Below are 10,915 nucleotides of genomic sequence, written 5' to 3'. Positions count from 1 at the left end.
GAGGATGAATCAAACACCCCCATGATGCCCCGCCACCATCTCCACGGCCACCCCCTGATGGGGTTGTGAGTTGAGTGCATGGTGTAAGGTGGCGAGGGTTATTTGGTGCTATTTTTACAAGAAACGGGCTGATTTGTCTTAGGCCATTACCGTCTATTACAGCTGCGAGTCTTGGGGAAAAGGTGGGAAGCGGCAGACGCTGGCATTCTGCCTAAAGAGAAATCAATGAAACAAATTAATCCTTCGCAGGCTGCAGTGACACCGTAATCCATCATTCAGGGGGCGCTTTTACACGCTGAATCAGGGAGCAAGTCAGGGAGGAGGAGAGCTTGGCGGATGGGTGGGTGCATGTTGGTTGAGAAAGGGTGGGGGAGAAGGGCGGGTGGGGGGAGAAGGGCGGGTGGGGGGACCAAACCCCTGGGGGACAGGGGCAGACATCCATGCTTCAGTAACACTGTGGTAACGGTGGGTGGTGGCAGGGAATTGAGTGGCTCTGAGCCCTGCCTTTACATCCTTGAGCTGCCTGTGGACATACATAGTTGTAGGAGGAGAAAAGGGACGTAAACACAATCAGCTAAACTACACCATGAACACAGGCACGGTTGTGATTATACACATATTTTCTCTTCTTTTTTTTTTACGTCACTTGATGGCTATTTCAACCCCACAGGGCTAATGGCTGATGTTGAAATTCATATGAAAGCTTTATAATTTGCTTCGCACTGAAAATACAGGCAACCAACTGGTCAGTAATGTATGGACATAACTAGGATGTCAAAGAAAGGAAAGAAAAATGTCAGTAATTGGAGCTTTGCAGGGATTTCACTTTGTTCTTAAGAAATTGAGGAACCTAATTAACAATATGCAAAAAGCTCACTAATTTCTTGTCTGTGATGGTAAAAATACACTAAATAACAGCCCACCATCTCACTATTCAAAGCAGTGTGCTCCATACGTGTGCTGAGATTTGCTGTGGTGATGCCCCAGCACAGAGCCACTCGGGGCGCAGATCTATCTGTGTGATTGAAACATGTGATCATCTTCCCTGTGAGGAGACAGCGTTGTCCAGGCCAAGATCCACGTGAAGCAGCTGCACAGTCTGTTGAATCTTGTAACACTCGGAGTCAAATGGTACAGCAATTCAAGTGGGAGCGAAGAGTGGAAAAACACACACATACACACATATCAAGATTGATGTGTTTTTTATTAAGATCTTTGCTGTGTTGCATTGCCTCTTAGTAATCTTACATCATTATGAAATCAAATTCAAGAGCGTGATCCATTCGGCGCTACCGTCTCAGCCAGCTTTGTTGGTCTCGAGGCTCCTTTGCAACAACTGTGCCTGCACAGTCATCGATGGTGACTGTGTGTGTTCATATAACAGTGACTTTTGTAGCTGATGAAGGGTGGTGACGTTCATTGCATTAAAAAAATGACAGTTTATGCAAAAACACTACAACAAAACCTTTATTTGTTGCCTTATTTTAACAGGGGGCTCCACTTACCTTTACCAGCTCCTGGTAAAAAGAATGCGGGTGGTTGCCTCCTTTCTTCCTCAAGACACAGGTGGTAGCATTCTGAGGAACGGCATGTTAGAAAAAAATCTGAAAAAATATTGTGGGTGGAGGAATAAAAGGAGGGGGCGAGTGAATGTGGAGGGTGAAGGAAGACGGAAGGGAGAGGTTGAGATTAGGAGTGGGTGGGGCAGCAAAGAGGAAGGGTAAAGGGAGTAAAGGGATGGAAAACGAGGAGTGGAGGGGAGGGGAGGGGAAAAAATCGAAAGGATGGAAAAATGTGGGGATATTGCAGCAGAGCGGATGGTGTGAGGGAGGCAGTGTGAGAAATGTTGCCGGAAATGCTAGAGCCAGCAGCGTGTGTAAAAAACCACACTGCAACATTTCTCATCCTTGACATCACTGACAGGCTTTCCAAACACACACAGTGTGCTTTCAAAGTGCACGGTTGTAATATCCAAATCTTTACCGCAGCTTCTCCTCTCAGATCATACTCTTTTGTTTTCCTTCCTTCTGTAAACACGGCAGATGTCAGAGGTATTAAATTTAACCAGTGCTGTAATTCTTAATTTGAAGGGTGTGTGTGCTTTAAGATTCCCACAGCAAATACAATAAAACATGTTTGTGTGCAGTGAGAACATTCTTTGACTCGCTCTCGAAGCCGTAGAAGAGACACACTGAGAGGAGTGAAGGGGTGAGGAATGACGGATATGAGGAGAGGAGAGGAGGAGGACAGAAGATTGTTGTGGAATGTTTGCAGATCTGGCCATAACTCGACCATCTCATTTGTCAGGGCTTGACCTCAGCTCTGGGGTTAAAGGTTAAAGGCAACATCTGAGGGAAACTGACTCGGCTATCTCACGCCCGCACACACACAGGCAAGTAAATACACAAATGTGTGAGAGTGTCTCTCCTTCTGCATGCTCTCACACATAATTCAAGCTCATGCACACTACATCTGTATATATCATCATTAATATCCATCCCAGTCTTATTTGTTTTATTAATACCGAGTGTTATGTTGACCCCTAGCTATGAAAAGATTAGCTGCCAGTTTCCCAAAAGCATACCAAAGACTTTTTCCAAAACAAAGCACTGAAGAAGAATTTGAGTTCCAGGATGCTTGGATTCATTTCTGAGTAGAAAAGCTTGGAGTGTACTCAATAAACACACACTCCTGTACATAATGAAACAGAACAAATCGGGACTGGGCAATGGATTTCAAAGAGAGCAGCTCCTTAAAATCAAAGCGATGATTAATTCACCTTTTATGTTATATTTACCGCTCTTTGTGGCAAGTGGTCGCAATTCTCGTGCTTCTAAGCAGACGTGTCACTGTCACTGTCCTATGACCACACAACACTTGCCATAAATTACATCTCATCCGAGTGTCAGCCCTTCACCACACCAACATGTCCCACTGTGTGTCCAAGCGGCAGGCCACCGTGTTCCTCTTTGCCTGTGAGGTGACAAACAACACAAACTTAGTTGCAAAGGGCAAGGTTAACCACACGGAATCACTCAAACAAACTCTCTCCTCCAAGTTTCAAATTAAAGTGAGGACATAGCAGGAAATGACAATGTGTGTGGCCCGTTTCGGTGACCCACATAAACAGCAGACACCTGTGAGTCATATGAAATTAAAACAATAGGCTGATGGCAACTACGCCTTGCATACTGAAAACGGCGGAACTCAGTCATGTTTGAGAGCATTTTTTAATTATTATTATTATTAATTCATCTACAAATAAAGCGAAGCAGCAACTCACTTAATGTGACTACACTTCCAGACACTTCTGTGCCCCTGTTAGGGAAACAAATTGTTCATTTTTGTTGTTGTTTAAAATGCAGCCTTCTTCCCTGTTTCTCTTTTATTCAGCTTTAAAGAGAGAGAGAGAGAGAGAGAGAGGTAGTGCAGTAGCTAATATTCATGGCTTTGAGATGCATTTTAAATCACACACCTTTGTCATTCTTTGGCCGGAGACATCAAACAGGTGCTATGAATAATTTATCTTAAGAGTTTCACATTGATAAGGTCACAATCTGCCAGGTCTGGACACTAAACACAGGCCATCTTCACACCTTCACTTTGCTGTCTTTTTAACACACATGTGCCCTCACGCACACTAAAACACACTCCTTTAAAATGAAAACGTCGGCATGCGTGTGTGTGTGTGTGGGTGAGAGGGAGAGAGAGAAAGAATTAGTTAGTGTGTGTCTTTTGTTTTAAATATTTTTAATAGTTGCACGACTTAGAAATTGTGTGACATGATAATATCTACATGTTAAGACATATTTCTCATACAGTATAGATCAATTTATGGCACGAAATATTTTTAAAGCTGGTAAATGTGCACGAATATGCCTCTCACTCAAACTGCCTCAGAGAATTACTGGGAAATGATTTCCTCTGTACTGATGTAAACTAGACTGCAGCAGCGTGCTCAGTCGCTCATGGTTCAGCTACACTACATTTCTAATTAATCCCCTGCTGTGTGTTGATTTTTTTTTTTTTTTTTCAGGAAAAAATGAGAGGAAAATAGTGCAGTGCTTATATCATGCCACTCATTCAGATTCAAAGGAAGGGATGGGAAAACTATGGCAAAGTATCACCAAAGGTCATCAGTCAGCGCAAGGCACCATAGCCCACAATGTAAACATCAGTGTGTTAAAGTTACCAGAAGCGAACTAATTAGATTCGTAGATGCTTTCTGATGTGAAATTGGCTGCCATAAATATTTTGAAATGGGAGCTAACTCTCATAGGTGAGTCCGTCACCCACTACACCGCTATGGCAGTGACAGGACAATCTGAACATTAAGCGCACAGGAAAACACTCCTCCGCTGTGTTGACCCCCCTCTTCCTTTTCTCTCCTCGTCTGTCTCTCGCTTCTTGTTCGCTTCCGAAGTAATCGCAATACTTAAAAAAAGAAAGAAGGTTTTGCACTCTTCTGTGTCGGAGAGTAATCTCGCTCTTCTGTCGCTGGGCTATATTTCTACAGTGTGTTGTAGGATAATGTGAGGATGGGATGAAAGGTAATCTGCGTGCAGAATTCCTAAAGCTCCCTTATCCTTGTTGAATTTCTCAAGAATTCCACCTTTGGCCCCCCGGTTTCCCTGAAATAAATTACCTTAAGGGTGAGATGCCTTCACGAACCCCCGGTTAGGTCTTTTTTTTTTTTTTTTTTTTTTTTTTTTTTTTTGCGTTGCCCTCTTTAAACTCAGCCAAGCAGGTATTAAGTCCCGTTCTAATTCACTTTGTTGCTCAGGGCTGCATCTCTCCCTGGATATTTGACAGGCACTTGGGGAATGAGACTAAATTATTTCCCAAACTTGCATGAAAATAGTCCTCACAATATTAAAATTGCGTTGTGTTGAGCATTTCTGATTACAGTGTTGCATTAAGTTGACACAGTAATATAAGCAGGTCGCTTTTAAGGCAAACCCTCCGGGCACTGACAGTCACAAGCCCTTCTGATAAAACATTTTCCCATGTCAGTTAATTTTCTGTTAGTTTTTCCCTGTGTATTGGGCTTAGCTACTGATTGATATACGCTAGGCTTCCTTCCACACTGGTTTCCTAAGAAGTAGCCTACACACGCTGTTGAAAAATCTGTTTCCCTTCATCTAGCTCCTGGTACTTAAAGTTTGGTTTTTTGGTGTACTACAAAATTACAGTGTTTGCACTGTGGAACCACGAGGGTTTCAGTGCTAATGGATTTATAATCTCCGTCTCTGGGACCATCCAGAGTAATTAGCACATAGGCTCTAAAGAAATGATGGTTAGTGAGCAATAAAGCCATTGCCCATAGCATAAACTGACAGCCCCTCTAACCTAACCAACCTAAAGTCTAATTGGGAAAGTCGTTGCAGTTATTGTCCTCAATTATAGTCTGGGATTCGAAATCCCTGGAAAGAGACTTCAATTCATGACACGTTAAACTGAAGGAGCGCATCTCTGCACACACACATCTACAGTAAATATAATGAGAAAATAAACATTTATTTCCATGCAAACTAAAGCGGCATAATATTAAGATAAAAGCATGCAAGAAATGATCACGGTTGTTGTTAATAAACTTAAAGTCGTGCACATCCTTTGTTGTTGGCATCTGGTTTTAAACTGAAAATGAAACTTTTTCTTTGTTTTGGGAATCACTTTTAATATATGTATATATGTATACTTTTCATTAATAATTAGCAAATGATTTATCATGTGGACTCTGTCCTGTTAATTGTTTACGTCTCCAAATAGTTGAAGCCCATATGCTATTACTGATTTTATATATTCCAACTATTTCTCACGAATCGTCTTTCCATTACGAGCAATTAGATTATGTCTATTGAAAGTTGCTGATCCATGGGGGGGTGGGGGGGCAATGGGATAAAAAGCGATTTCAAGTGACCTTCCCGTCCCTTTCACACCAATCCGAGCCTCCAGAATAATTTGGGGATCAGTTTTGGACAAAAAGAAGCCCCTCAAAACCCCCACCCACCCCAACAACCCTTACCCTTCACCCACCCCTCCCTCAGAGCAACAAAACCTCCAGTTTAAACAGGAGAATTAGTTCTATTTTTTATTATCATTACTATTAATTATAACTTGCAAGAAAGATGACATTTAGGTATTTTTTAAAATTATTATATACTTTTTCAAGAACAGAGTAAGGTGCTGAAAAAACAAAAAGGGTGCAGAGTAGCAATCAGACTGCTGCTTTAAAAACCAAGTCAAAATCTCAGTTGTTTTGAAGAGGTCACGTGACGTGTTATTTTAGATTTAACTACTTCAGCATAATTACAAACACTAATTTTGTTTTGTTGCCCAACTAAAACAATCAAGGGACCACTGCAGGTTTGCTGTTAACACGAAGAAACAAATATGTTGGAAGTCAGTTAAAAAATCATACATATCCCCAAAACATTAAACTGAAAGACTAGCAAAGGACTAAACTCTGTATTATCTCATTTTTTTGTCGTTTTTTGACTCCTTCATTAGTAAGTAAGGTCAGATAAATGTAAATGCTAATTTTCCCATGTAAACACATTTTAATTAAAGTTAATTAAATATCTATATCTCTATATAGAGAGATATAGATATAGATATATATAGATATATATATATGGGAATATCTCAATTTTAAATAAGAGGTACACATCATTATCTCCCCTGGGTAACAAGCGCACCAAGGGTCTGTTTAGAACATCAAAAGTAGTTTTAAAAAAAAGTACAAATAATTTCTTTGACAAACTTTTTCACACTCTGCAGAAGCGGGGTTTGAACTTCTTTGGTGTAGCTATATCCTGTGATTATCCTGTGATCCACTTGACTTTTCATCAGTGTGTGTTAGTCAAATAATAAACATTCGGGAGCAACATGGGAGATATTAAACGTTGCTTATAGTTTCATGCATAAAGGAGAACATCACTTCATTCCTTTTTGGTGGGTTAATTGTTTTAATTTAGCACGCAGGTGTTGACGTCGCAGAGATCAGCTGTATGTGGCCCTTCAGCTCGGCAAGCAGAAACACAACACTCCTGTGTACACAGGAGGCGTTTTGAGCTGAGGCCCCTGGAAAAGGTAATCAGCCTCTAAGCCCCATACAGTGTCTTATTGAATATACTGCGGTTACAAACTCTGAAGTGATTACATACACACAATCAATAATAAACAGACCTTCGACGCTTTTTTTTTACTAATGTTTTTTTCCTACATCACTTTGCATCGTTTTAAATGCTCTGAAATGCATTCCTGTTGTCATCTGGTGTTTTATTAGGGAGCCTTGCACTTATGACCTCAGTGTTTTCCCAACTGATTGTGCTGCTTGTTGGTTTCAGCTGCGTTAAAGTTGCATTTTGTGAGCTTTACAAAGTCTGAATCTGTGTACAGAGGGCATTATTGATCACAGATTTGGCAAAACTGCAATGTGCTTCCCATTCTTACAAATGTTTATCTAATAAGGTCCTTTGACAAAACTACCATGCGAGGGAAATTTAAGCAGCCATAGAAATTCTATTTGTGGTTTATTCAAGTTTGATTGCAATGGAAAATGTCAGCCTTGTCTATTTCGAGACCGCAAATAATCTGTTGCAAAGCAAACCGTTGCATTGCAGTCAAAGTAGGACTGCTGCTATATAATGCGCAAATGCATCAATCACCTGAATGACTCGCTTTGTTAATGTGATTATGTCATTCTTTAGATGTTTTTTCCAATAAGTTCATATTTTATGGAGACGTCCGTATTTTTCTACGCGTTTAAAAAGTGGAAACCTTAAGTATAGGACATGAAAAAATATTGCTTGGCTCACTTAGTATTAATTAGCATGAACTTTATTTCAGCATGGGAGGATTAGGTTAAATGTTATTATGTAAGGTTATTTTAGAAAGCCGTCTGGCACGCGCTTTGTCCTGGAATATATTAACCTGGCCCACGTTGCACATCGTTTATTTTATATTACTTTTCACTGCACTCCCTCCACATCAATAATGCTGCTTTGATGGGAAAAAAAAACACACATACACACACGCATACTCCATGTCGCTTTAAATTTCCTCTCAGCAACATTTTCTGACGCATAATGACTTCTTAGCGGTGCACTGATTTTTATTTGATTTTATTGATTCATTTATTTATTTTTTGAATCTATAATGTATGCATCTAGTAATATCCTGGCTAAATTGGCACTTGGGAAAGAGTGTAGAAGATGGGCAACGCCTGGTCTCCTTGATCAGTCTTTTAATCCGGTGACACTATCGCTGAGACAAGCAGACGGTTATCGATCTTTTCATTATGTGTTCAACCAACAAACAGCTTTGCAGGTGAAGTGCACTGGACGTCAAAAAAGGGGGCTCCCGTGTCCAGTTGTACTCCAACCAGCCTGCACTAACATCACTACCATCAGATATACAAATCAGCGGGGAAAACGTGAAACGAGTGTCTACCGTCGCCCTTTTCGTGGAGGGAGAAATGAGACTGTGCACTAGTTAAAAAGTTGTGACTTTGACACGACCCGGACTTCTGCACGCTTTAAAGTAAACGCTCATGTGGCGGGACTCAAGAGAATTTTGTCCTTGCTTTCTGAAGCACGCGTGTGCAGGGCAGAAGAAGTGAGTAATAAATAGTGCACTTGCCTTATCGGTGCCCGGTTTGCCCACGTAGAAAGCAGCTCCGCTACCGTTAACCACCGTCGCTGGCGCTTCTTCTTTTAATGTCCTGCCGTCCACTTTCTCCTTTTTACTCTTGCCGATTCCCAGATTCTATTAGAGCGTCTACCCTGCTCCCATTCGCTGTCCCTCTCACTCTCACTCTCCTCTCCTCTTCTCCCTCGGAGACCCTTTCCAATCTGTAGAGTTAAATCTTAATGATACACTTACAGAAGAAGAAAAAAAATCTTTGTCCGATTTAATCTTATTGGTTTCACCTTTTCAAAGAGCTAGAGATATGGACGGGGAGTTTCAGTGGAGTGTCCGAGACAGGGACGGGAGAGAGAGCTCTCTTGTTGAATACTTAAAAAACAACCCATCCCTCCTATGCGTTTACAAAGGGGGCACTTGCATATTAACGCTCCTTTATATCTGCTATTATCTCGGCGAGGTTAAAGCTCTGTTTACAACGTCTTTAATTCATTAAACAACAATTATAAGTATTATGCATAGTTACTGAGTCTCAGCACGGTATTACCATGTTTTTGGACATGTACGCACACGGTTTGGGGGTTTGTGTTCAATCTATATTCCGTGCGATCAAGACTGTAGTGTATTATTGTCGCTATATTTATTCAGATGTAATAACACGTATTTTTTTATGTTCGCTGAAAGTTTGGTGGGGGTTTTTGTTGTGGTTTTTTGTTTTGTTTTGTTTTTTTGTTTGTTTGAGTTATACGTCCCTAACAACAAAACAGTTGTACATTTCATAACCTCGTCAATAAAAACAGACAAAGGATAAAAGACACCAGCGGCAAAGTTCGGACTTTTATGTTTTTAAAATCAGCTTTTGCGATTTAAAATGCATGTCTGATGAGTTATGGATGCATTTATATGAGGCTGTAATTGTACAATGTACGCTAGATGGCAGCGCGATCCAGACATTTTTGAGTTGGAGAGGCAGTAAGCCTGCAGAAACCCTGGTACAAAAAAAAAGCCGGAATCCCCATGCAAATTGTCAGTAACTTCACATTTTGAATTACTGTCATTATTAAGACATAATATGACACCGGCTCAGTGATTGTAGAGACTATAGGACCTTGGTAATTATTGAATATTGCTCATTCCTCGGTCTAATTTTAGAGATTTTCGGCCGCTGGCAAGGCATCCCGTTTGTATAACACTGTCTTTTATGCATCATTCTTCCCACTGACATTTTCTTTCTCTTATTAACTGGTTTAAACTAAACGTTAAGTTTTAATCAGCGAGACTGTGCCGATTACAGGCAACGATGTACCGCAATGCGCATGCCAAGGACAAAACAGCCTGTGAAAATATCAATCCATGGCAAAACATTAATGACATCCGTTAATTCTATAATGAAGATAACAGTCCGAGACAAACCATTTTGAAACTTCGGGGAATTTCTGAAGCAGAATCCCCCTTTTGCCGCTGTGCACATTTTTTTTTTTTTTTTTTTTTTTTTTGGTTTATTTGTCGTGCGTAAAATCTTTGTCCGCTCTTTCCTTTACCCCGCTTTTTTGCTATTCTGTCCAGGGTTTCTTCCTCTTTTTTGGTGACAATAGACGGCCCATACTAATCAGGTTTCAAAGTAAATAGCAGCGCGGGGCGAGCTCAATGTAAATTGTGCCTGTCAGAGCCCCCCCAGCTCCCCCAGTCGTCGATGGCAACACTGCAAAAAATATCCGTCCTCAGACCTCAGTCATTCGGTGCTGGAACCGAAGCGGGAGACTGAATCTTCCATCCAGGGGGGTGAGATGCTTCTACTTGTTCCTAATGCCAATCGATCCATCACTGTAAAATTCATAACATCGACTATTAATTATTAAACCGATCTCCCGCACGGTTGTCTTGATGTCAACATATCAACGCTTAAAATAACCCAAAAACGACTCGAAATGCGATCGGAAACAAGGGGGATTCTATAAACTACAGTTATTTGTCTTTTTCTGCATTTTCAGAAAACAAAAATAACATTGGAACATTTGAACAGGAGACCCGGTGACTTATTTGGATGGACACTTTTTGCAGTGAATGAACGGAGAGGGACTCTAACCAATAGAGAGAAAGAGAGGGCTTGGCTATAACCTTAGCCTCCCATTTTCTCTCTCCCTCTCCCCCCCTTCTCCTCCTCTCCTCCTCCTCTATGCAGGGCTCTGGCCAGTCAGTCGCCTTTGATTATCAGTCTCCAGCAGCCCCTCTCTTGGCTCCTTGACATGAGCACCATATAAGGCGCAGC

The 10,915-nt window shown here is 41.2% G+C and overlaps 2 long non-coding RNA genes across 2 annotated transcripts; both read right to left on the bottom strand.

Moving 5' to 3' along the window:
• Nucleotides 1-1,185: 1,185 nt before the first annotated feature.
• LOC102082959 (uncharacterized) lies at nucleotides 1,186-5,956 on the bottom strand. The gene is made up of 2 exons (XR_001225083.2): nucleotides 2,798-5,956; nucleotides 1,186-1,577 (listed from the first exon to the last, which is right to left on the bottom strand). It is a non-coding gene; the product is annotated as an uncharacterized LOC102082959 (long non-coding RNA).
• Nucleotides 5,957-7,122: 1,166 nt separating this feature from the next.
• LOC112848302 (uncharacterized) lies at nucleotides 7,123-10,681 on the bottom strand. The gene is made up of 2 exons (XR_003222352.1): nucleotides 8,934-10,681; nucleotides 7,123-8,855 (listed from the first exon to the last, which is right to left on the bottom strand). It is a non-coding gene; the product is annotated as an uncharacterized LOC112848302 (long non-coding RNA).
• Between the last annotated feature and the right edge of the window lie 234 nt (nucleotides 10,682-10,915).

Source organism: Oreochromis niloticus, linkage group LG12 (assembly GCF_001858045.2).
Source record: "Oreochromis niloticus isolate F11D_XX linkage group LG12, O_niloticus_UMD_NMBU, whole genome shotgun sequence".
Taxonomy (NCBI): Eukaryota; Metazoa; Chordata; class Actinopteri; order Cichliformes; family Cichlidae; genus Oreochromis; species Oreochromis niloticus.
This window is presented reverse-complemented; position numbering and strand designations above follow the sequence as displayed.